Source organism: Mauremys mutica, chromosome 3 (assembly GCF_020497125.1).
Source record: "Mauremys mutica isolate MM-2020 ecotype Southern chromosome 3, ASM2049712v1, whole genome shotgun sequence".
Taxonomy (NCBI): Eukaryota; Metazoa; Chordata; order Testudines; family Geoemydidae; genus Mauremys; species Mauremys mutica.
In genome coordinates, this window is record NC_059074.1 from 56,654,666 (window position 1) to 56,680,487 (window position 25,822).

A 25,822-nucleotide genomic window follows, 5' to 3' on the forward strand; every position below is an offset into this window, starting at 1 on the left:
CATCTGACTACCCTGATAGAAGACAGGAAGGGCATTACAGGAGGAAAGGACTAGCTGGATGTGGAATGAAAGAGTTCCCTTGCAAGGGAGACTGCTTGTCTTACTAAGGCGCTAGTAAAGAAGGGTTAAAAGATGTAGAGATTTAGAACTGTGATGTTGCTTTGTATTGGTGTGGGCAGAAGGATTTAGAACAGGGATCGGCAACCTTTGGCACGTGGCCCGGCAGGGTAAGCACCCTGGCGGGCCAGGCCAGTTTGTTTACCTGCCGCGTCCGCAGGTTCGGCTGATCGCATCTCCCACTGGCTGCAGTTCACTGCTCCAGGCCAATGGGGACTGTGGGAAGTGGTGCGGGCCAAGGGATGTACTGGCCGCCGCTTCCCGCAGTCCCCATTGGCCTGGAGTGGCAAACCATGGCCAGTGGGAGCCGCGATCAGCTGAACCTGCAGACACGGCAGGTAAACAAACTGGCCCAGCCCACCAGGGTGCTTATCTTGGAAGGCCGCGGGCCAAAGGTTGCGATCCCTGATTTCGAATAAAATACAGCCTGACCACTAAAAGAAATTGGGTCTGTGCAGTTTCTGGGACAGCTGAGGACAGGGAAAGAGTATGCCCTCCTCACAGTAGCCCTCCTTGCTTGACTACTCGCTGCTCTGCTATGAGGTTCAACTGAAATTTATTATTATAGTTTCCTATATATACAGATTCATAACCATTGTCTGTAACTATATCTCATAATGACTGTCAAGTTCAGAAAATTACAACCTTTCATAAAAAAATCTTTCTTGATGTATTTTTTATAGTACAACATATGGTATGCACTCAGTTGGTTCAACTGCTTTTTTTCCTTCATTTAAACCTTCTCTTCACCCCTTGGAGTTTCTGGACTCTGATTGTCAGATATGGTAAACAGAGAAAGGCTGGGAACATTGCCTGGGCCTTAGAGGAGGTTATAGTCTAGGATTACATGTTTTGTGAGTGGGAAGAACTTGCCTTTCAACCAGATGATGGTGTTTATACCTTACCATGTGAATCTTTTAAATGTTTTGTTTATTATGCTTTGAATTATATTACATCATACACCATGCATAGCTAGCTCCAACAGAGATTCCAGATCCTAGTGATCTGCTGAAAAAGAAAGCAAAATACCTCTGTACAATAGAGTTCAGTTCTTGTAGCAGTCTTGGTTATTACATAGATAAAGTTTATTTTTCAAAAGCCATTTTCTGTTGGTGTACATGTACTTGGATACTTACAACTGAATGTTCCACTCTGAGCAATCACAAGTGATTTAGTTGATGTTTTCAAATGCAGGCAAGTATTTGAGTGCTACCTGTCTTCAGGCAGAGGTGTTCAGATTTTGTCAAATTATTTGATGGATTTTTGCCTTTTTCAATTTAATAACTTTTTTCAACAGATCAGTTTTTCAGGTATTTGACCAATTCTGCCTGTAGATAAAGGAGGTAGGGCCATTGAGAACCAAGTGTAATCAAGTGACCTAGCCATGGTGTGAATCTGTATACAACATATGAATTCTAGTTTGATTTTGAACTGCCTTTATCCTTATTTCTTATAACTGTATTTTGCTGTGTTCTACCTTATGCTCCTTGTGCTAAGGAGATAGGCAGTGGCACTTGCATGTCTGTCCATGAAAAGGCTGATCATAAAGGACTATCAGCACCTGAATAGATCTTGAGAGAGAACCTGGAGAGAACCAAAAACAGCCTCCCACCCCTCCCACCCCCCAAAAAAACCTTGCATCCTAAATAAAGCCAGTTTTCTCCAATTTCTCTACAAAGGCAGGCTGGGGTTTGAAGGAATGGAATTTCCCCAGAAGCAGCACAAAAAAAACAGATGTCTGTGCTAAGATTTATAACCTCAGAGAGACTCACAAAACAGAGGAAGTGTGGGCAGAAGAGAGGAACAAAGGGGGGTTATTTCATAGCAGGAGGGCTGTTTTTTAACTGTGGGACCTAGAAGAAGAAAGCTGGCTGGAGATGGAGAGAGACTCCACGATTCAAAGGAGAGGCCATATATTGGAGGGGGCAGATCCTAGACACCCTAGAGGACTCTGACCAAATCCCCAAAATGCTTCAGAATGGTGAGGAAACTGAGGCAGGGAAGAGTGTTTAGATGTTTTACTGTTTTGTCTCTATCTGTATTTCTCTTGTGCTAGCAAAGTAATGGATGACTGGTTTAGGAATAAACATCTGTGTATTATGTGCTAAACCAGGGGTTGGCAACCTTTCAGAAGTGGTGAGCCGAGTCTTCATTTATTCACTCTAATTTAAGGTTTTGCGTGCCAGTAATACATTTTACCGTTTTTAGAAGGTCTATTTCTATAAGTCTATAATATATAACTAAACTATTGTTGTATGTAAAGTAAATGAGGTTTTTTAAATGTTTAAGAAGCTTCATTTAAAATTAAATTAAAATGCAGAGCCCCCCTGACTGGTGGCCAGGACCCAGGCAGTGTGAGTGCCACTGAAAATTGGCTCACATGCCGACTTCGGCACGCGTGTCATAGGTGCCTACCCCTGTGCTAAACTATCCTGTGTTCCTGGAGAGCTCAACTGTAACCCAGAGGGCCCACAAGATTGGAGTTCTGAGGAGGAGTGTGCTTAAGCAGCTGAGGTGTTTATGTGGGGGGTCAGGACCGATCCTGGGGGCTAGGACAGCTGGATCATGAGATCCCATTTCTGGGAAGGAGTAACAGAAAAAATCTTATACCCACAAAGTGTGTCAGAGGCCAAGATAAAAAATAGTGCTAAGTCCTACTGACTTTGAAAGTTAATGGAATTTTGGCTCCTAAGTCACTTAGGTAATTTTGGAACAATTTACCCACAGAATGGAAGATTTAGAATACCTTGCCATGAACCAGTACAGCTCTGTATTAAAATCTCTAACTTCTTTTTTTCCTTTGAGTTTGAGTCATGGCATTGTTAGAGTCATGGTGTTAGAATGAAAATCTTCTATCCTCAGAGAAAAGATAAAAAGGTTTTTTTGGTTTTTTTATTTATTTCTTAGCCAGGAGCTTTGTCTCACTGTTCTTGGTACCAGTCAGCCTGACAATTAATTTTCTGCTTCGTTCTGTCTACCTATTTAATTTCCTGCATTTCATTTCATTTCCAACAATACTTTCCAATACTCAGTAGAGACTCCTTCACAAATGGGGCTCTGATTATGGTCATATTTCCACAATAAATATAATTTGCTACAGCTCAACTAAATTTAAAGACAAGATTACTTTCACTAAGTGTTTTATCTGGGGCAGCAGTTTATTAATTTTTAATTTGTATTGTGATAGTGCCTAGGCATCCCAGTCATAGACCAGGACCCAGCGGTACTAACATAAAACTAAATGACTGTCCCTGCCCTGTAGCATTTACAATCCATGTAAAATTTATGCCAGACCTTTCCTTCAGTTTGCTGAATTCTCTCTTTGACTTGCTTAACCTTCTTGTTTAGTTTAGCAGTTTTGGAAGCCGTTATCTCTAGCTACTCATTTTAGTATAAACCATTAAAAATATTTGCCAGCTATTATGACAAAAATCCTATTCTGCATATAGGCTGAATGTAGTACTATAAATTACTACTAAATGATAACTGTAGGCAAGTACTGATTTTAAATAGTGGGTCTCATACCAGTCAGACCCACTTTATTACACTATTTCAGTAGTGCGCAGTGATCCTAAATATGGATCAGTTTCCTGTTATCCTAGGCACTATACAAATAAATAAGACATAAGACAGTCCATGCCACAGAGGGATCACAGTCTAAGATAGTGAAAGATGAATAAACAAACAGGAAGTGTGTGAGGCAAGAACTAGGTTAAATGAAGATGGGCGTAAACTACCTGTGAGACTTATAAGTAGTCATCAACCTAGTCAATGGTAGCTGGTAAATTTACTTTGCATTTTGCCTTTATTTCCTGGTATTATTTCACTTTATGCAGAATCATGACACCAAAGTTAAAAACAAATGTATAAGCTTGACAAATTAATCTCACACTATTTAAAGTTTCCTGGAACATTGTTTTTCTTATAGCCTCCATCCTGGGACTTTTTTTCTATGTAGCATCACCTTTTCTTTGGGGGTGGGAAGAGGTGGGAAGAAAGATTATGGGGTTTTTTTAATTGTGAATTTAGTGCTAAAGAAAAGTGGCATAATGACAGCCCTGGAAGTTAAACTCAGTCATTTAGCCACAAGATAGTGTAACTGCACCTGCTGCAGGGAGTCATTGTGAAGTGTGGTGGTACACAAGTTCCCTGGTGCCTGGTAGCATGCTGCGTGTACCATGGGCAGTGTTGCTATATCTCACAAGTTTATTATGACCTTAGTGGGTTTTGGGGTGGTTTTTACTTGTCTCATGAAAATACGAAGAAAAGCTGCCAACTTGTGAATTTTCTCTTATTTGAAATGGCTACCATTCCTCATTACTGTCAATGGGCTGAAGCCAGCAAGATGGCAACCATTACCCTACAGTCTGTCAGGATGTGGGACTGAGTCTGTCCTTAATAACCAAAGGCATGTCCATGGGCAAGATTGCTGCTACTTTCTGGCTTGGGATATTAGCCAGGACACCGTTAGGAGACAGGAACTCGAAGGCACAGCGGAGACTCTGTAAAAGGAGCATGAGGCCGATGTAGGGTTGCAGGAGTATGGGGAGCAGGAGGAGTCTGAGGGGAAAAGTTATGTGAGGAGCAGGAAGAGACTGAGAACGGTGCAGAGGATAGTGATGGGTGTGAAAGAGGCATAGAATACCCAGGGGCTAGTAGATGGTAAGGGGATCCCCTCTGAACAGCCAGTGGGAGGGATTTATTTAGCATGTGTATTTAAAACTGGATTTTGATCCTGGAAACCACACTGACATTTTGGGGGCAGGTGGCTTCCCCTTAAAGTTTCAAAAATCAGAAGGCAAATAACACCTTCCACCCATATGTATTATTTTTAGCAAATCTCATTATTTTAAAGCCAATCACATGATTGTGATGGGGGAGGGTCTGACTCATGATTTTTGTACATGTAGCATTGGCAATACTGTATGAGCTTGGAGGCAAGTACTATGGTTGTGCCAAGCACTAGGATCTAACCTTTACTGCAAGTAACAATGAGGATTCCTTTACAAGGGCTGCCAGAAATAAGAGGGCCTATACCATAGGTGCACTTACTTTAGGACGGAAGAATCCCATGCACTGCTACAGACTAGGGACCAAGTGGCTAAGCAGCAGGTCTGCAGAAAAAGATCTACTTTTCTGGGGGGAGGGATAGCTCAGTGGTTTGAGCATTGGCCTGCTAAACCCAGGGTTGTGAATTCAATCCTTGAGGGGGCCACTTAGGGATCTGGGGCAAAAATCAGTACTTGGTCCTGCTAGTGAAGGCAGAGGGCTGGACTCAATGACCTTTCAAGGTCCCTTCCAGTTCTAGGAGATTGGTATATCTCCAATTATTATTATTATTGACCTACGGGTTATAGTGGACAAGAAGCTGGATATGAGTCAGTGTGCCCTTGTTGCCAAGAAGGCTAATGGCATTCTGGGCTGTATAAGTAGGAACATTGCCAGCAGATCAAGGGATGTGATCATTCCCCTCTGTTCGGGATTGGTGAGGCCTCATCTGGAGTGCTGTGTCCAGTTTTGGGCCCCACACTACAAGAAGGATGTGGAAAAACTGGAAAGAGTCCAGCAGAGGGCAACAAAAATGATTAGAGTGCTTGAGCACATGACTTATGAGGAGAGGCTGAGGGAACTGGGATTGTTTAGTCTGCAGAAGAGAAGAGTGAGGGGGGATTTGATAGCAGCCTTTAGCTACCTGAAGGGGGGTTCCAAAGAGGATGGAGCTCAGCTGTTCTCAGTGGTAGCAGGTGACAGAACAAGGAGTAATGGTCTCAAGTTGCAGTGGGGCAGGTTTAGGTTGGATATTAGGAAAAATAAATTCACTAGGAGGGTGTGCAGCACTGGAATGGGTTACCTAGGGAGGTGGTGGAATCTCTTTCCTTAGAGGTTTTTAAGGTCAGGCTTGACAAAGTCCTGGCTGGGATGATTTAGTTGGGGATTGGTCCTGCTTTGAGCAGGGGGTTGGACTAGATGACCTCCTGAGGTCCCTTCCAACCCTGATATTCTATGATTCTAATAAAAAAACAGATATGCCCCAACAGTTCCCAACCCAGCCTTTGAGGACACTCCAGTCTAAAGGGGAAATATAAGATGGTAAGGTCCCAGAATAATTCTTCAGCCCTGTCTTCTTGCCTCCAGGCCATTGTCCTGTGACTTCTCCTGTGGCTAATGCTGATCCCCTGCCAGCAGCAGGATATGTCTCAGCCCAGTTCTCCAGCCCTCCAGTCCCAGCTGTTAGGCCACCTGCTATCCAGACTTCCTTCTTCAACTAGCTCTCAGACTGCTACCTCTGGCCTCCTATTATTCTCATGCAACCTTTGCTTCCTTTCTAGCCTAATTCCCTGTGACCTCAGACTGTACTTCCCTTTCCTGTACTCTGAGGGTATAGATCTTCTGGTAGCTAGATTTTGCATAGAGGGTTTGCACACTGCCTGGTATTGAGCCAGCAGGTTGATTACAATAGGCACAACATTGGCAGCATATTGAAGCATATTCTTACCAGTAACTGCACACTGCACCATAGTAACTCTAACTCAGGAACCAATTCATGCAACAAACCTCGATGACGACTCTGCCCACATATCTACACCAGCGACACCATCACAGGACCTAACCAGATCAGCCACACCATCACCGGTTCATTCACCTGCACATCCACCAATGTAATATACGCCATTGTATGCCAGCAATGCCCCTCTGCTATGTACATCGGCCAAACTGGACAGTCCCTACGGAAAAGGATAAATGGGCACAAATCAGATATTAGGAATGGCAATATACAAAAACCTGTAGGAGAACACTTCAATCTCCCTGGACAATAGCAGATCTAAAGGTAGCCATCCTGCAGCAAAAAAACTTCAGGACCAGACTTCAAAGAGAAACTGTTGAGCTTCAGTTCATCTGCAAATTTGACACCATCAGCTCAGGATTAAACAAAGACTGTGAATGGCTTGCCAACTACAAAAGCAGTTTCTCCTCCCTTGGTTTTCACACCTCAACTGCTAGAAGAGGGCCTCATCCTCCCTGATTGAACTAACCTTGTTATCTCTAGCCTGCTTCCTGCTTGCATATATATACCTGCCCCTGGAAATTTCCATTACATGCATCCGACGAAGTGGGTATTCACCCACGAAAGCTCATGCTCCAATACGTCTGTTAGTCTGTAAGGTGCCACAGGACTCTTTGCTGCATTGGCACAGTGTGTGTCAGTGTCTCCATACTGCTTTGTGATATATCTCCACTCTCCTCTGGAAGGAAAAATTTGGTGACAGGATAGTTCAGTTTTAATGGTATATTCAGGCCTTCTCAACTCTTTAGAGTTTGCTAAAAAGGGTGTTGGTTAGTTCCACTCAAATGGTTTTTTGTCTGTCCAATATTTTAACCCCAAGAAACTGTGAGGCATTTCTCCTTCTGTGTCTTTGTGTACAGTGGAGCAATGCATTGTATTAGAAAACATGTTCTCTCAGTTCTGCTACTGACATGCCAGGTAACACTGGGCAAAATCACTTCACCTTCCTATGTCTATTTCCCCCTTTTCCCTTATTTCCTTTGTCTGCCTGGCATATTTAGATTGTAAGCTCTTTGGGGCAGGAACTGTCTTTATCATGTGTGTATAGTACCTAGCACTATTTTATTTTTCTTACATCTGTTTGTTTTGCACAATCTGCGTAATTCCTTCTTCTGTGATTTTTTTTCTCCCCAGATAAATGTTTAGAGCCAAATTCTGCCCTCAGATGATGTAAGAGGCAGACAGAGCATCTAAGAGCATAGACAATTATTTAATTAAAAATTAATCATCTGTCCACACCTGTAATTCATATTCTAAACCTACTGTACAAAATGAAGATTTTGGAGGCAGGAGCAAAAATTATTCTTAAGTTTTGTTTTCATTCCTGACAAACCAGTTAGAAAGCTTTTCACACAAAAGAGGATGCAAGCAGCACAGCATTATCATTGCATCCCAATTTAACATTGCTGCCGAGCATACTTCTGCTGAAATTTATCTGCCCCACACCAGTAATAATCTACTGAAAAAATTCAGTACCATGATTTATACTCCTAATTTGAGTTATGGGAACAAGATCTAAATATAGGGTGAGATTCTGTGCTTTGCCTGTAAAAGGTGCACCACAGAACTCCCAGCCCAGAGGGTAGAGGGGCTATAATGGCTTTAGGCCACCTTTACATCTTCCCAATCCTGGGCTGCTCTAGAGGCTGGAGAGACTCTCAACATAACTTAGCCCTAGGAGCCTAAGTTATGGCAACCTTGTTCCTAGGCCTGTCCTATAGGTGACAGTACCGCCTAGAATCTCAGCAGTTCTGTGTGCGGTGGCTCCATCCCTACCACACCCATCCCACCCCCGATAGTGAGGCTTGCATGCAGACTCTTGGAAGGACGCCTGAGAGCTGTCTTCTGCAGTGCATATGCTAGGGGAAAGGTCTCCTCTGACTGGGTATGAGGGATTTAAGGCCCCTTTATATCACTCTACCCCTTTTACCCAGTATAAAAGGGGCCAGGGTGAGGCTCTGACCCATAAAATTAGCAACTAAGGGTCAGGTAAACAGAGCTAAAGTGTACATATCTGCTGGAGCAGGGCTGTTTTGCATTATTTCATGTGCTCAAGCAGCTAAGGAAGATATGCAGAAGAATAGTCATATCCAAATCCATGAAACATGCACATGAACCATCTAGAAGCAGTTCCCTACACAGACATCAGCCCTAGGAGGCTGAGTGAGAACTAAAGCAGTGAAGCACCATGTAGGGCAAAAGAGGAACATGTGGCTGAGCTCCATGCCATTGACCACACAAAGTTATACTTCTGCAAAATCACAAGTTCCTTTTGCCCTATGGAATCCTACCCCATTTGATGAACAAAATTTCAGTACATTTTAGTACACAGATAATTATTCACACACATCTGTGTACACAGTATAGACTATGTTCATCTTGAATATTAGGTAAAATGTAAAAAATACCATCGTTATTTTAAAAAATTACATGCCACAGTATGATTTTCAAAGGTTCATAAAACACAGGCAAATCTGAATCTGCAAATGCAAAGTACTCCACTTAGGAAGGAACAATCAGTTGCACACCTACAAAAAAGGAAATGACTGCCTATGAAGGAGTACTGCAGAAAAGGAGCTGGGGGTTATAGTAGATCACAATCTAAATATGAGTCAACAGGGTAACACTGTTGCAAAAAAGGCAAACATCATTCTGGGATGTATTAGCAAGAGTGATGTATGCAAGACACAAGAAGTAATTCTTTAGCTCTACTCTCCACTGATTAGGCCTCAGCTGGAGTATTGTGTCCAGACCTGGGTGCCACACTTCAGGAAAGATGTGGACAAAATGGAGACAGTCCAGAGAAGAGCAACAAAAAAGGTTAAAGGTCTAGGAAATATGACCTATGAAGGAAGATTGAAAAAACTGGGTTTGTTTAGTATGGAGAACAGAAGATTCAGAGGGGACATGATAATTTTTAAGTACACAAAAAGTTGTTACAAGGAAGAGGGAGACAAATTGTTCTTTTTAACCTCTGAAGATAGGACAAGAAGCAATGGGCTGTAATTGCAGGAAGGGCAGTGTAGGTTGGACATGGGGAAAAACTTCCTAACTGTCAAGGTGGTTAAGCACTGGCATAAATTGCCTAGGAAGATTGTGGAATCTCCATGATTGGAGATTTTTAAGAGCAGGTTGGACAAATACCTGTCAGAGATGGTCTAGATAATAATTAGTTCTGCCATGAGTGCAGGGGACTGGACTAGAACAGCTCTCTAGGTCCTTTGCAGTCCTATGATTCTGTGATCTCCTGACCAATTTTCAGGAGAAAGCATAAAGTCAATTTTTATCAGTGAGGGCTTGTATATTTTAACTTCAGATATTTCTGTGTTAGAATTGATCACAGAAAAGTCATAAGAATTATTTTATATTGAGAAAAGTGTTTCTTGCCCACCCACCCCCAAACAAACAAACACACTCTCTCTCTCTGTCTCCTAATTCAAAATGGTTTAACTGTTTTGGCTCAAAATTTTATTTAAAAAAAAAGTAGTTCACTTTCCGGCAGTGATAAGGGCTAGACAATTTCAGCCTACTATATGACTGTTCCATGGAGCTGATGTGATGAGTATGAAAGCTGCACTCATGATAAATGTCAGAAGCACTTAAACTTCTTTTTTGGCATAATATAGCTCAATTTCTGACTGCACTTTTATGTGGCTCCTATTGTTTTAGCTATGTGGGTGGGGTGGTTTTGCTGTTTATTGTTTGATAGAGGTGTGCATGTCTGCAAGTAGAAGCAGCTAAGAAACAAAAAGAGAAGGCAGCAGTCAAGCCAAAGAGACAGCCAGAAAGGGAGAGGGAGCATGGCCTTGAGAAAGAACTTAGCAAGAGAACTCTTTGGCCAGAATGCTGTCTGGAAAGAGACTTGGAACTGTGAGCAAAGAAACTGCCTCCTATTGTTTGATTCCTGGGGTGTTTGGGGAAGCAGGACTTTGTGTGCGCTTTGTATATAAACAGGGTTGCATCATAGAAATACCTGATTCCCTCGTCAATTTTCTCTTCTTAATGGAAACAACCCACAAGATCCTGAATACTGGCTAACCATTCAGGCAAAAAGGAAAATCATGTAGTACTGTAATGTAATCAGAGCCATCCATTGGGTACGGCGAATCAGGGCGACTGCTCCAGGCCCCGCATTTTGGGGGACTCTGCGGGCCAGTGTGATTGGCCAGCGTGGTCAGTCCCAGAAGTGACGGGTCGGGACCCGGAAGTGACAGATTCATCACTTCTGCCCTGGGCCCTGCACCCTGCTAGGGATGGCCCTGAATGTAATAAAACATATAGCTGTGGAGCTGTTGCTCCAATGGATTTAGTCCTAATTTTTTACCTCAAAAAGTCAGAAGGTGCAGATTATTTCTGTAAACTGAGTTGAGAAAACTCACAGCCTACATGTGTGTTCCAAAAATAATGACCTATTCAAGTTTTGTATGTCTATACTTGCTAAATTCATCCATAATAACCAGAATTTAATTAATTTGAATATAAATACTGTTCCTGAGAGTCTGGATGCTAGATTAAGTGACACTGCTTTCCCAGTTATAACAGAACGTATTGCTGACATGTTTAGTGTGTATTCTATACTGGTAAATTACCAATTTGCATGAAAATGAGCTACAATTAATTTAGTAGATAGAGAAGCCTGTCTTCTCATTTAAATAACTATTGACCTACTTCTGATTTTGTTTTTGTTTTTTTGCCTCTTTAGGAAACCTAATGGGAAAACTGTGCACTGTCAGTAACTTGGGGATATATTTCTGAATAAAATGTACTGATTGCATTTAAGTCAAGCAGAAAAAGAAAGAGATTAGAGGTAAGTGACAAAAGTAATTTGAAGCACGGAAAGACTTCCATATGAAGAGATTGGGATGGTTAAGTTTAGAGAGAAGATGAATAAGAGAATACATGACCAAGGGATACAAATTAATGAATGAGACTATGAGGTTCCTCTGAAGCATCTGGTCAGCATCAGAGACCAAATACTGAACTAGATACTCTATTATGGCAACCTCTGCTCAGCCAAAAATTATTCTACCATTGTGGACTGTATAATGAAAATAAAAGTGTTGATCTGAAATTTGCTTAAAAACCAGAATAAATGTGTTCTCTGATTACCTCAGTAATATAATATATTGCAATATAATTAAGTTATATATATATATACATATATATGTTGTAGTATAGACCTGGTCAAGGCTCTATTGTGTTAGGTACTGAATAAACAGGGTGAAAGACACCTATATATTGCACCTTTTATCCTAAAAGATCTGAAAGTGCTTTACAAACTTTTACACATAAGAATTTAACCTATTTTAAGCATTCACATAGAGCGTAGTTCACATAGATGGTGTACGAGAACTGCAAGGGGAAATGTACCGGTATTTATTTTTTGAATAACACAATGCAGCTATCCTCCAGCTCTGATTGCATGAACAATATTTAACAATACGTTACAAATTAATTAAAGTTGGCATGACAATGCTAACACATTTCCAACCTACAAAACGGAAACCTTCTCCCACTCCCTGAAAAATCTGGGTAAACTAATAGGCTTTGCAATGTGACCCAATGGTCAATAAATATGAGCTCTGTTTGAGCAAGAGGGAAGTAAAATTCCAGATTTGGAGTACTCCTCTTAGAAATCCCCGAGCATGAGTCTCCACTGCCCTGCATTTTGTATAGTAATTTATACTGGATCAAAGTGCTTGTAAAATGCTATTATATCAGAGTAGTAGAGTTTTATCCACCATTTGAAATTCACTTTGCATTGGCATAAGTGTATAGTTATTTATACCAGTGTATACAAGGTGATAGGCTGTGGAAAGCAGACCCCAGCTCCTAGTTCCCAGATCTCAGTGGGACAACATGTCTGAGGCAAATAAGCAATATCCCTTTGACTGCTAGAAGGAACTGCACCTGGTTACACCACTGCCTCTCAGCTGGCAGCACCCACTCTTCTATGCACCTATGCTTCCTCTTCACCATTCCCTTGGTGCCCCTTAGAGCTCCAGCCCTCTCTCCCAGTATAAGGATCTGGGTGAGTGGGGGTGCCAGGTGAATGTGCAAGAGGGTACCTGGATGAGTATGGGTGTGCATACAGTGAGGGGCGAGCTGGCTGGATGAGTGCAGATGTCTAGTAGAATGCAGGGGGAAGAAGGGGAATAAAAACACCTAGGGAGAATGTAACACGGTGGCAGATTAAGTCCCTGTATAGGAGTGTAGGGCTGTCCTGTGGAGTCGTCATAGGTCCAGGTGCTAAAACCCTCCATTAGAATTCAAAGTAAGTACTGTCCAGTCATGCTGTGCAGTGAGTCAAGTTAGCTCCAACAAGGATATAAATGGGGCAGGACTGGAGAAGGTCCTGTAAGAAAATCCTAAGAACAGCCTATCTTGGGGAGAAAACTTTAGGCTGAGGTTTATGTTGTGCTAGTGTTTTTGAGTCACCTATAAAGCCAAACCCCAGGAAGGGGATAAATTTGGAAAGTAACTCAGGTTCTGGGTAATCTGAGGGCCCTTTCTCAGGAGACAGAAACAACGAGAAGGAAAGCTATCGGAGAAGGGGTTGGAGCTGAAGTACATGATCCCAGGGAATGATGTAGAAACAACTACTGGGTTTGGGGATATAGGAGGTACTGCTTCAAAAGCTTGTGCTGGGTTCAGGGCTGAATGATAAAATCAGAATCTCAGCTTTCATTTTAAAACAATGTTTCTAGCCTTCATGACTGAAAGAAAATCTTGCAAACTTGACCCAAGTGTAACTCAGGTTATGTCTATACTACCCGTCAGATCGGCGGGTAGTGTTCGATGTATTGGGGATCGAGTTATCGTGTCTCGTCTGGACGCGATAAATCGATCCGCTAATCGATGGCCGTACTCCACCTCGGCAGGAGGAGTAAGCGGCGTCGACGGGGGAGCCGCGCCAGTCGACTCGTCACTGTGAGGACGGCCAGGTAAGTCGAACTAAGATACTTTGACTTCAGCTACGTGACTAGCGTAGCTGAAGTTGTGTATCTTAGTTCGAACACCCCCGCCCCACTAGTGTAGCCCAGGCCTCAGACTTGCTGTGATGCTTGAAAGAATAGCTCCACAAGGTATGAACCACACCGTTCTGCTTAACTCTGAAAGCTGCTGTCAGATCAGGAAGTGTGATCAGTGCCTCAATCTGGGGTTGGGCCATGGGATCCGCATATAGAGTATGTCTAGATCCCCAGATTACCTTAATTTGGATGGGCCCTGTAAATCTTGACTGTGACCTTCTTTGTGCCAAATCTATTCTTTTACTTTTTCTCCTGTCTTTTCATGTGGTATCCAAATGAATAAATTAGAAGATTTATCCAAGAAGTACGAGAGTATCTGAGTCATAATCAAGTTTACACAATAAATTATTCTACTGCAGACTGGCTGTAATTTATGCTTATTTTATTGACTCATGAGTCTCCTGTTTCAGGGAGCAGCATACAATCAAAGTAGGTAATTATCTGAAGCCACCTATTTGAAACAAAGCCATGCTTCATGTGGGAGACCTGCCCTTACAAACTCATAGGGTGTGGGGATCAGGGAAGATACACTTTTGAGAGATAGAAGAATTCATGGGCATTAAACATTCAAAGTATCAAAGGCTGCTTTCTGCCCATCTAATGCATATATTATTCCAAACTTAGTTCCTCCATAGCTGGAAGGAATAGACATCTCATCCTTGAAATGCAGAGTGTTGCACTTCTCCCCTGGCCAGCTGCCATCCTCATAACACTCTTGCATGTCCGAACTAAGGCAGTCATTGCAGATGACAGCTCAGCAGCTCACAGGAAGTGCAGACTTCTTGTATGGGTTCTCCACACCCTATTCATGTGTACAGCAGAAATATACCAGTCCTGCTATCTAGCCAGCACCCATACTGGTAGGGGGCTTGGTTTCTCCCTATGTAAAATATACTATAGAAACTCCCCAGCATCCTTAGCCAATACGAATGGAGATTTATAGAATGATTCTTAGCCTGCAACAATGGTTTAGACTAAATAATGTGAATATACACATAAGTCAAAAAAATATATTATTTGAAATATCTCACATTTATAGTGTTTGCTTAATTAGTGTTAATGTGTTAAAATGCATCTTTTGTGAGAAAATCTCTATTAGTATTTAAATATATACAAAAATCAGTGAACTGCTGAACCACTGGCTAAAATGAGAGTGGTGTTGGTGTTCTCCTACAGAAGCCTCATCCAATTTTCTTTGCTCAAGGAAGGTTGCTGTGATGTAACACTTTGAACTGGAGAGTGTATAAGAGTGGGAGGAGAAAGTCATCTATTGAGAAATGCTTATGATTTCCTCTTTTTTGTTGTTGTTGTTGTTGAACATTTAAAAAATGTTCAGTACAAATTAGAGTTGGGTGGGATTTTTGGCCAAAACGTTTTCTGACCAAAAAATGCAGATTTGGATTAGCTGAAAAATGTTGCGAATTTGTGTTGATTTTGGCTAATTGTTTTGGTTGAAATGAAAGAATATTTTTTTCTAAAATATCTAAATGAACAGTTTCAATTTTGCAGACTAGATTCACAGGGGGATTTAGCAGTGGTCCTGCACCATCTCTTTATTCCTAATAGCCCTGTCACTTACCTGGTATGTCAGAGACACAGGACTTAAACCCAGGTCTCCTCATGCCCAGGTGAGTGCCCTATCCACTAGACTATTGGCTATTCTAGGCTGAGTTACTCTCAGGCCTGGTCTACACTACGATTTTAGGTCGAATTTATCAGTGTTACATCAATTTAAGCCTGGACCCGTCCACACGACAAAGCCCTTTTTTTCGACTTAAAGGGCTCTTTAAATCGATTTCTTTACTCCACCTCCGACGAAGGGATTAGCACTGAAATCGGCCTTGCCAGGTCGAATTTGGGGTAGTGTGGACACAATTTGACGGTATTGGCCTCCGGGAGCTATCCAAGAGTGCTCCATTGTGACTGCTCTGGACAGCACTCTCAACTTAGATGCACTGGCCACGTAGACAGGAAAAGGCCCGAGAACTTCTGAATTTTATTTCCTGTTCGGCCAGCGTGGTGAGCTGATCAGCACAGGTGACCATGCAGAGCTCATGAAGAGCTCATCAGCATGATGTGCACATTGCTGGGGCACATTGCCCGGCCTGTACTTTGTGAGAAGTCTATATCCATGTCTATGTCCTCATCACTCTCGTCACCGCACTGCCGTCGCCTCCTCGCCTGGTTTTGCTTTTGCAGCTTCTGGTTCTGCATATACTCCAGGATAATGCGTGTGGTGTTTACAGTGCTCATAATTGCCATAGTGATCTGAGCAGGCTCCATGATCCCAGTGCTATGGGGTCTGCACTGAAAAAAGGCACAAAACAATTGTCTGCCGTTGCTCTGATGGAGGGAGAGGTGACTGACAACATGGCCTACAGGGAATTAAAATCAACAAAAGGGGTGGCTTTGCATCAAGAAGAAACACAAACAACTGTCACACAGAATGGCCCCCTCAAGGATTGAACTCAAAACCCTGGGTTTAGCAGGCCGTTGATTTCACAGAACAAATCGGGTCAATTTCTTGTTTTGATCCACTCCATCTATCTTTTACATCTTAGGCTGGCAGCAGATGGTGCAGTACGACTGCTAGCCATCATCATCTCCTGGGTGCTTGGCAGAAGATGGGAATGACCTGGCTGAGTCACTCCCATGTCTGCCCAGGCGCCCCTGACCGACCTCATTGAGGTCGGCTAAAAGAGCACCCAGGAATACGATGACGATGGCTACCAATCGTAATGCACCGTCTGCTGCCAAAAGGCAATGAGCTGCTGCTATGTAGCAATGCAGTCCCACGTCTGGGAGCGAGAGAGGGGCCTGACGACATGTACCCAGAACCACCCGCAACACTGTTTTTGCCCTATCAGGCATTGGGATCTCAACCAAGAATTCCAATGGGCAGCAGAGACTGCGGGAATTGTGGGATAGCTACCCACAGTGCAACGCTCCGGAAGTTGACACTAGCCTCGGTACTGTGGATGCAGTCTGCCGACTTAATGCACTTAGAGCATTTTGGGTGGGGACATGCACAATCGACTGTATAAAAATGATTTCTAAAAAACCGACTTCTATAAATTCGACCTAATTTCATAGTGTAGACATACCCTCAGTCTCTCCTGTTGAAGCTGATCCACTTTGTATAAAATACTTGACTAGTCACTGGGCCAAACAGACTGATTCTATAGCCTGGTGATTAGGGCACTTATCTAATAGGAGGTTTCAGTCCCTACCCACAATGAATATTCAACAGGAAATTTATATAGGTGTTAGGTTGAACTCCAGTACATACTGTACCTATTTGTACACAATTTTCCATGTGTACACTGAGGCAGAGTCTGAAGAATTTATTCTGCAGAGTTAATTATGGGTGTGTTAATCATTTGCATTCATGATCCTATCTGAATCACCATGGACTGTTTTATACACTGACTGCTGAGATTATTCTCTATTGTGTCTTCCTACAAAAAAAAATAGGTATATTAGGTATTTCTAAGGCACCTATCATTGTGGTATCTAATTTATATCTGATTCCGCTGAAAGAGTCTGTTGTGCTTTGACATACTTCCAGGTCATTCTGAAAATATGTTTTCTATCATTTTAATTAAGCAATGTAAACCATGTGGACATTTAAGTGACCATTGAGTATCTATTATGCAGTGGTGCAGATCACAAGGATGTGTACACTGTAAACTTTTTGGGGCAGGGCCTGTTGGTTTATTTGTTTATGCAGTACCTAGCATAATAAGGCCTTTTCTCTGTTTGGGAACCCTTGGCACTATACAAATAAATGACATGCTGAAAAAGAGAAGGGACTGGAGGAACAGTGATTGTTCCAGTTACAAATAATGCATTTGAAAATTGTTAGTAAAGTCAGATGTATATGCCAATAATGATTACAGTTTTTTTAAAAAAAGGTTTTATACGAATATAGTGCTTCCAAAAGATACCAGAATGAAACCCCTGGAGTTTAAGTTCTGTTTTATTATCCACCGAACAGTAAAGTATGGGTAAGCAGCTTCCCAAACCCTGCCCTACCAGTGTGCTCCTCTGTGGGGGGCAGCCTCTGGGGTGAGCATATACGTTAGTCTCAGTGGGTCCAAGTCACCTCTGATATAACTTCACTAGCTACAACAGATTTGCACCAGGGATGAGCTGGGTCCTATGTACACTGAGCCCTTGGTCTCTTCTCTGAAATTTTCCTCACAGGAATTACATCAAATATGGGGAGGATTCTTCTGATGTGGATGTCTATTAACTGGTGGACTGAGACCGTTAAATCATTTCATATAGGCCACCAATAGCCATCAGCTGGCAATGTTTTTTTTTATCTCTTTTATCAGGGTCAAATTTGCCAGGCTCTGTATTCCATTACTTACCGGTATTTGTTTAGCCATGCCCCATTTAATTTATACAACTGACAATAAAGTGGAACACTTCTAGAAGAATTATTAGTTTATTCATCAGTATCAACCAATTCCTCTAGACTTTTGGTTGTAGACAGTCAACTTCACACACACAACTCTTTGTGAGTACTCCACAAAGATCAGTAATATTTCCCACATATTCAAAGTATATGTGAAACCACCTGGAAAGAGTGAGACACTACAGGCTTCAAAGTCAGACACATTTATATCTTGTTCTCATAGCGCAAAAAAAAATGCTAACACATGGGTGTCTCAATGCTTGAGCATGATAAATATCTGGATGAAAAACAACTGTCTGTAGCTCAATCCAGCTAAAATAGATTCATAGATTCTAGGACTGGAAGGGACCTCGAGAGGTCATTGAGTCCAGTCCCCTGCCCTCATGGCAGGACCAAATACTGTCTAGACCATCCCTGATAGACATTTATCTAACCTACTCTTAAATATCTCCAGAGATGGAGATTCCACAACCTCCCTAGGCAATTTATTCCAGTGTTTAACCACTCTGACAGTTAGGAACTTTGAGAAAGTGGAAATGCTTTCTCCAAGAAACAAACCAAATAGATGCAGTGGTGAATGATGTTGGTAGGAGAGAAAAAATTTTCAAGGCACTGAGACAGGCACCGGACTTGTTTTTTATTGAAACTTTGTACTCTCTGGCTTTAAAGTGGGTGTGCAGTTTTGGGGTCCTTCTGGACTAACTGCAGCTTCTAGACAACCAGATAACATAGCAACAGTGTCCAGTAGAGCCTTTTCCATCTTTGGCTATCTAGAAAAGAAGTCCCTTTCCTATCAGACGTAGACCTAAATGTGTGAGCCATGCCTTTTTACTTCCAACAAGACAGCAAAACACTCTAGCTGTGTCAGTCTATGAAGATCATTTGTCATTTCTTCTGGACCAGCATGTAGTGACTTGCCTAGTAGGTACAGAGACTGATGCTACATCCACAACACTGGATCCCTATCTGATTCAAGATTTGCTTCAAGGAACTGATATTAATTATTCAAGTTCTCACTTGGTTGATGCCTGACTGTCTCAAAAACTTTCTCTCTGAGACCCACCATGATAGCTGTAATCATTGGGGACTTGAATAATTAGATGATAAGTGTCAACTCTTCTTGACAGCAGGCTCTCTATTGGAGATAAGATCAAATCTTAGTACCTTTAGGGTGAAATGTAGGACTCTGCTATTTGTACAAGGCTTCCCACAATAAAAGTGACTACAGAAGAGCCAGAAATGCTTTCTCCAAGAAACAAACAAATGAGAACAGCCCTACATAGAAAGTGGTAAATCCTATGGAGAAATTGAATGTATGATCCTTTCAGCTGAAATGTTGCTTTTTCTTAACTGTATATATAGCACTCTGGTGCATTAAAAATCCATAGATATTTCCTAACAACTCCCTACCCTTAGCTTATCATTTGAATTCTTATTATTATTTATTATTGTTTGTTTGTATTACTGTTGTGCCTAGGAGCCCTAGTCATGGACCTGCACTCCATTGTGCTAGGCGTTGTACAAACAAAAAGACAGTTCCTACCCAAGCGCATATGCATATTTCTTAATGCCATTTTTTTTTTAAATCAGAAGTAGTGTTTTAAATACAAAACACATTTATATATCTTTTTGATATCCTCTAAATTAAACAAACTAATCTCTTACAAAATTAGGCTCTAATCCTGTAAACAACCATGAATAACTTTATGCATATTAATAGTTTTATTGAAGTCAGTGGGATCACTTATGTATAAAGTTAGGAACATGCATAAGTGTTTTCAGGACTAAGCCCTTAGGCATTATCTTTGTATTGAAATGTGTTAAAAATGATGTTAGGCTAAATTTTCAGAAAGATGTGCCTAGGCAGGATCCCTAAAACTAGCAACAGCTCACCTAACTTGGAATCAATGGCATTTTCACCAGAGTGAACATTTTAAAAAAATAGTACCTCAGTGCATTAAAAACTACTATGCGCTGGAATTTTCAAGGGGGCTGTCACAGGGTGGTTGGCCTCTTTAAGGGGAGATGGGCCGAGCCCCTCCTGAGACAGAATTAGCTCACCTCTCCAGGTGGCTATGTGTCTGGTGAGTCATGTGACCCAATCAGGCCTTTTTGGGGAAGAGATAAGAGCAGAGGAAGAGTAAGGGGGAAATGGGACTCTGGAGGGGAGTGTCATCAGTCCTCCTTATTCAACATCATTCAATGATCTTCCAAAAGAGAGGAGTGCTGGAATAGACATCTCTTTATTTGCTGACAACTGTGCCCTATGGGCCAAAAAAAATCCAGAAACCCTGAAATAATTGCTAAAAGAATAAATGAAGCACTAAGGAAGGGCGTGGAATGGGAAAAGATGGGGCTTTACATTCTCAACTGACAAAACTAAGGGAATTAGATATTCACTAAAAACAAAATTTAAAAAGATTATAAATTGTATCTGTATGCAAAGCAAATAAATATAGTTAAAAGCTTCACATTTTTAGGTGTGATATTTGATGATAAGCTCACTTGGCACTAATTATTGAGTATAGGTGCCAGGCTTTCAGTTTGGGGTAAAAAACAAATCTGAAAAAGCTTGACTCAAGCCAAGCTTGGGTGCTGCGAATTGCATGTGGTGCCTTCATTCACAATGCTATTGTGTGTACTGCAAATAGCTGTGGGTGAAATGCCTATTACTTTAAGAATGAAACTTTTAAACTTAACCTTTTGGGTGAAAGACATTAGAAACACTAGACGATGGAAACACTAAGCCAATATATGAGAATGAAGGGAATTAAGTGGTCGATGAGTAGGGCAAAAACTCAAAATGCCTAAAGTAAGTAGGGTTAAAGCATGGACAAAGGATCTTAGGGAAAAGAAAAACTCAAAGAGGTTTAAATCTATAGCTTTGGGAAAATGTGTTATAACTGGAAAATTATGCCTCCTGAGGTAGCTATGGAATTGCATAATCAAATTAAAAGAGAAAAAGGAGGATTTAATGTGCAAGATATAGCAAATCAATACATTTGGGATAAATGCCAAGTGAATACCAATGGTTCCAAAGATGTAAAAACTAGAAGAGTGGGAACAGTATTTTGCGTTCCTTGCTTGGAATCAAGAAAGCTGTACGTCTATCAAATTGTGTACTGTTTTGATGACTGAACTGGCAGGAATAATGATGGCATTAAATTGGCTCATGGATGTGTGCCCAGCTGCCGTGGTCATCCTGTCTGATATCCAATCAAGACTACTGGTGGTCAGAAATGGCACTTCAGATAGCAGAAATTACATATTAATGAAATATTTCTCTTAACAACAGAATTGACACAGTTGGGTGTAATCATAGTAACAGCTTGGATCCTAGCACATGTAGAGGTAGTGGGCAATGAGCTGACAGACAAAGGGGCAAAAAATGCTGTCAAACATGACCAAGTTGATTTAGAGATCCCTTTAAGTAAATTGGAGTTAAAATGTTTGTTTAAAAATGAGTTGAGAGAGAAATGGCAGGAAATATGGACAAAATAAATGAGGGGAGGGGAAATATTCTGTGAAATATGCCCAAGAGTAAAAAATGCTGATATACACCAAGGCCCTGAGAGGGAGAGTGAAGTAGCTCTATGTAGGCTTTCAAGTGGCCATTGTGGCTTAAATAGTAATTTGTTTCTAAGAAACAAACATAAAGATTGATGATATGGGATGTGCAAGGTCTAGGAAACAGGTGATCATCTCCTTTGGGAGTGCAAAGAGTATACCATTAAAAGGGGATATTTATATGAAAAACATATTTGCCTTAAAGTATCAAAATTTTCACTGCAACGCCAAGTAAGAGCATCAGGAAAATGGGGCCCTATAAAACTAAGCAATATTGCAGTGCTTTAAGAATATTGGAAAAGGTGAGAGACTTAATTCTTGAATTATCTATTGTGTCCAGTGCTTGGCAGTCATAGACTCAGCAAGTGAGTCTGCTTTGCCATAAAACACAAAAAGAAGAGTAAGGAGGAGGTCAGACTCCAGGTAAGAAGCCCTGTGCGTCTCTGCTGGATAGAGAGCAGAAAGATAGACCCTCAAGGAGACGCATGTGTGGACCCAGCCACACACTGGAGTGAAGACACTTTGTTTTAAATTTTGGCAAATACATTGCAAACCCTCTGTGATCACTCAGCTATCATAGGAATGATTGGTTAGGCATTTGAAGACTGCAAGACTATTACATGGCAGCAGCAAATGGGAGCTCTAGAAGAACATGGGTGGGGAGAGCTGTCAAAGAACACCCTGAAAAACATAGGCAGAATACACATAGGGTGAGATTATTGATGGCATTTAGGGGCCTAACTCCCATTGATTCAACAATCTGCAGAGCCTAGAACAATAGAGTCAGTTGCCACGTTAATGCTAGGGAGCTGAATTTTGTTCCCTGACAGACGATAAAAATCAATTTTGTATAGAATGAAACTAGCTAATTACATTAGATGTGATTTTTTTATAAGCAATATACCATATATACTCGTTCATAGGCCGAATTTTTTTTAGTAACAAAGGGAAGCACCAGAGATGGGGGTCGGCTTATGAACGGGTATAGAGAGGGAGAGGTGGGACACAGCCCTTCCCCTCAACAGAGGGAGCAAGGAGAGCAGCACAGCTGGCAGAGCCAGAAGGGAAGAGGCGGGGCCAGAGTCTCTCCACTTCTGGCCACACTGCTCCACCCCAGCCTCCGAAGCAGCTGCAGCTCCAGGCTGGCAGGCTGCAGCCGTGCCGCTTGGCCCTGCCCCCCACAGCAGGCTGTGGCCACGCCACTGGAGCACACTGTGGCCGTGCCACCTGGCCCAGCCGGCTGGAACGTGCTGCGGCCGCGCCACCCAATCTGGCCCGCCAGAGCAGGCTGCAGCCACGCTGCCCAGCCTGCTGGAGCAGCTTCAGCCAGGTCAGAGACATCCTCCCCTGGCCCTCCCCAGATAAGGTGGGAAGGGATGGGATGGGGAGAGTGTGGGGGTCCTGTGGAGGGTGGTCACAGGGGTTACTCCCCTGACTCCCCTCTTCCCCCCCCCCAAAAAAAAATTCCCCACCAGTTGCTGTCTCAGCCCGTCAGGGTAAGCAGCTGGCGCGCTGGGACACTTTGTTTACGTAGGTTTACCTCCGTGCCTGCGGACACTCGAGGTAAACAAACCATCTCTGCCCACCAGCGGCTTATCCTGATGGCCTAGGAGCCAAAGTTTGCTGACCCCTGAATTATAGGGTCGGCTTATGAACGGGTTATAAAAAATTTCCATTTTTACGTATGCATCTTGCGGGGGGTCGGCTTATAAATGAACCAGCTTATGGTCGAATATATACGGTATATAAACTCTTATTCTTCAGGGCATAAGCTAAATGAAAATGGTAGGAAGAAATTCCATCCTTAGCCAGTTGTAAAAGGGTATTTGGGGATTTTTTTGAATCTATTTAAAATTTAAAGCAACAGGAAGAGTTTGGAGACCTGTACTACAGTGATAATCATAAATGTCAAGAGGCACGCTTATGGCCCATTGGTATGATGTAGATTTGATAACTTAATTGTAGGATCTGGCAGTAGAAAGAGATGGGCTAAGAGGGTGAAAGCAATTATGCAAACAAAATATTCATCTGTGGAACTGAGAAAACACAGAAAGCTGCCACCACGGTACATTGCTTTTCCATAAATATCCTCATTTTTAAAGTCATTCCCTCTTTAAAGTGTGATTCATATTCTTACAGTCTCATTGATTGTATCTATCTAGGCCACAAATTCAAGGTGTACTGGTTTCTGACTTGAATGGTCAGAAGCGGTTAATAATGGTTCATAATATGTTTTCTGTGCTATTAAAAATAGTCTAAATATTCTGTGGTTTCTATGAAAATATCTTATAATTTCTTGGATTTCCACAGAAACCACACATATTTCTTCCATCAGAACCCTGAAAGATCTTCCATGAAAAGTACAGACATTCTTTTCATAGATGTTTAAATCATTTTTTTAAAAGAAACCAAACACATCATTTCTGAGATGACATTGGACAATCTTCCTTGAAAAAAGTTTCAGATTCAAGGTTAGTTTGCAAGTTAGTTTTCACTGCTTTTCACTAATCATTTCAGAAAATACATTCTGATTACTAATCTGCTATTGTTACAAATAATGCATATGATTTCTGTAAGTGAAAGAGAGAAAAGAAAAGTCTCTTTTTCAATGTATTTACTTTGTGAATTTGACAACACTTACTGCAGTCAGTTATAGGTTTTTTTCCATATTCAGGCTGATCCTGCAAAGACATGCTTAATTTTACACATACAAGACTCCATTGACTTCAAGGTTAAGGTTAAGCATGTACATGAGTTTTTGCATAACCAAGGCCTTTGTTGGTAAATTTGACCTGTACTGTGCAGATCTTCACTGCAATAGGGGAGATCAAAACACTTTTTAAAACAGGAAAAATAGAGTGTAAAATCACAAAACTTGTTAGAGAAATTTATGGGCAAATGTATTACCTGAAACTACTTCAAACTCTTTTTTTATTTTTATTTTTTAATTACTAGCTTTCAAGTTGACAGTTTCTCTTTAATATAATGTAGTCATCCTCCCTTCAGCCTATGGAAACGGCTCTGGAATTCTATAAAAATCATGGCAAAGGGGCCTGCGGAATTCTGCATGAGCTGGAACCCAGGGCTTTTGGGACCTGTTTACATCACTCTGACCCTTTTATCTCACATTAAGCAGCCAGGGGGCACATTAAGCAGCCAGGGGGTTGAGGATCTCATCCCTGGAGATTGAGACTGGAGAATATGGGTTCTGTGAAAAGGAAACATAGAATCGACAATAATCAGCAAATAGGTGATGTTGCAGCCAAAAATATCTAATTTTTTTCACCTAGAGGCTTCTTATAAACACAGGAGGGGTGTTAGCAAAACCCTGGGAACCCCACAATCAGAGGATATAGAGAAAGAAGGCAAATGTATAGCAGTACCCTCTGGTACTTCTTGGAGAGAAAGAGAAGCTAGTGAAGAGCAACTCCAAGTTCTTCTGAAGGATTTTGCAGACGAGTAAACGATACCCTTTGGCTAATAGTATCAAGAGAGGCTGAAAGAAACATTAACTCCTTACCCTTCTCCGGTGCTAGAAGAAAATCAATACAATTCTAATTCCATGCTTAAGTCTAAACACATTATTAATAGAAATCAAAGAAATCAGTGGAATCCCCCAACACTTTTTCAAGAACCTTCTCTTTAAAAAAGAGTTTCAAGACATGATAGTAAATAATGGTAAGTTTGTTACTGTCTACAGACAGTGTATTGAAGAAGAGAATAATTATTATTAAGTTTATTCGGCTTGTCTTTTTAAAGAGAAACATTAACAAAACTCAAATTATCAAAAATAGGTCTAATGGGTCTCTACATTTGCTTTAGTTAATCTATCAGGCTGGCTCTGTATCTATCAGGACCCAATTACTACATTAGTTAAATGTCTCAAGCATTAATTAGTATATCCTAACACCACCTAGAGAGCTGATAAGTACATAGGGTATTGGACACATGTCAAACAGGGATAATACTGTCTGAGATGTGAAAGAAAGCAATTAAGTGATTTGCCCATGTCACACCAGAAGTCTGGCAAAGCTGAGAACTGAAACTATAGCTGGAGAGGAATTTTTCAGAGAAACACATTTTTGCTGAAAAATGCCAATTCAGCTAAACCAAAACTGT

At 41.5% G+C, this 25,822-nt stretch overlaps 1 long non-coding RNA gene across 1 annotated transcript; it reads left to right on the forward strand.

Annotated features, from left to right (window-relative positions):
- The first annotated feature begins 1,968 nt into the window (after window positions 1-1,968).
- Window positions 1,969-24,136, forward strand: LOC123366286. The gene is made up of 3 exons (XR_006578013.1): window positions 1,969-2,098; window positions 11,385-11,489; window positions 24,014-24,136. It is a non-coding gene; the product is annotated as an uncharacterized LOC123366286 (long non-coding RNA).
- Window positions 24,137-25,822: the final 1,686 nt, after the last annotated feature.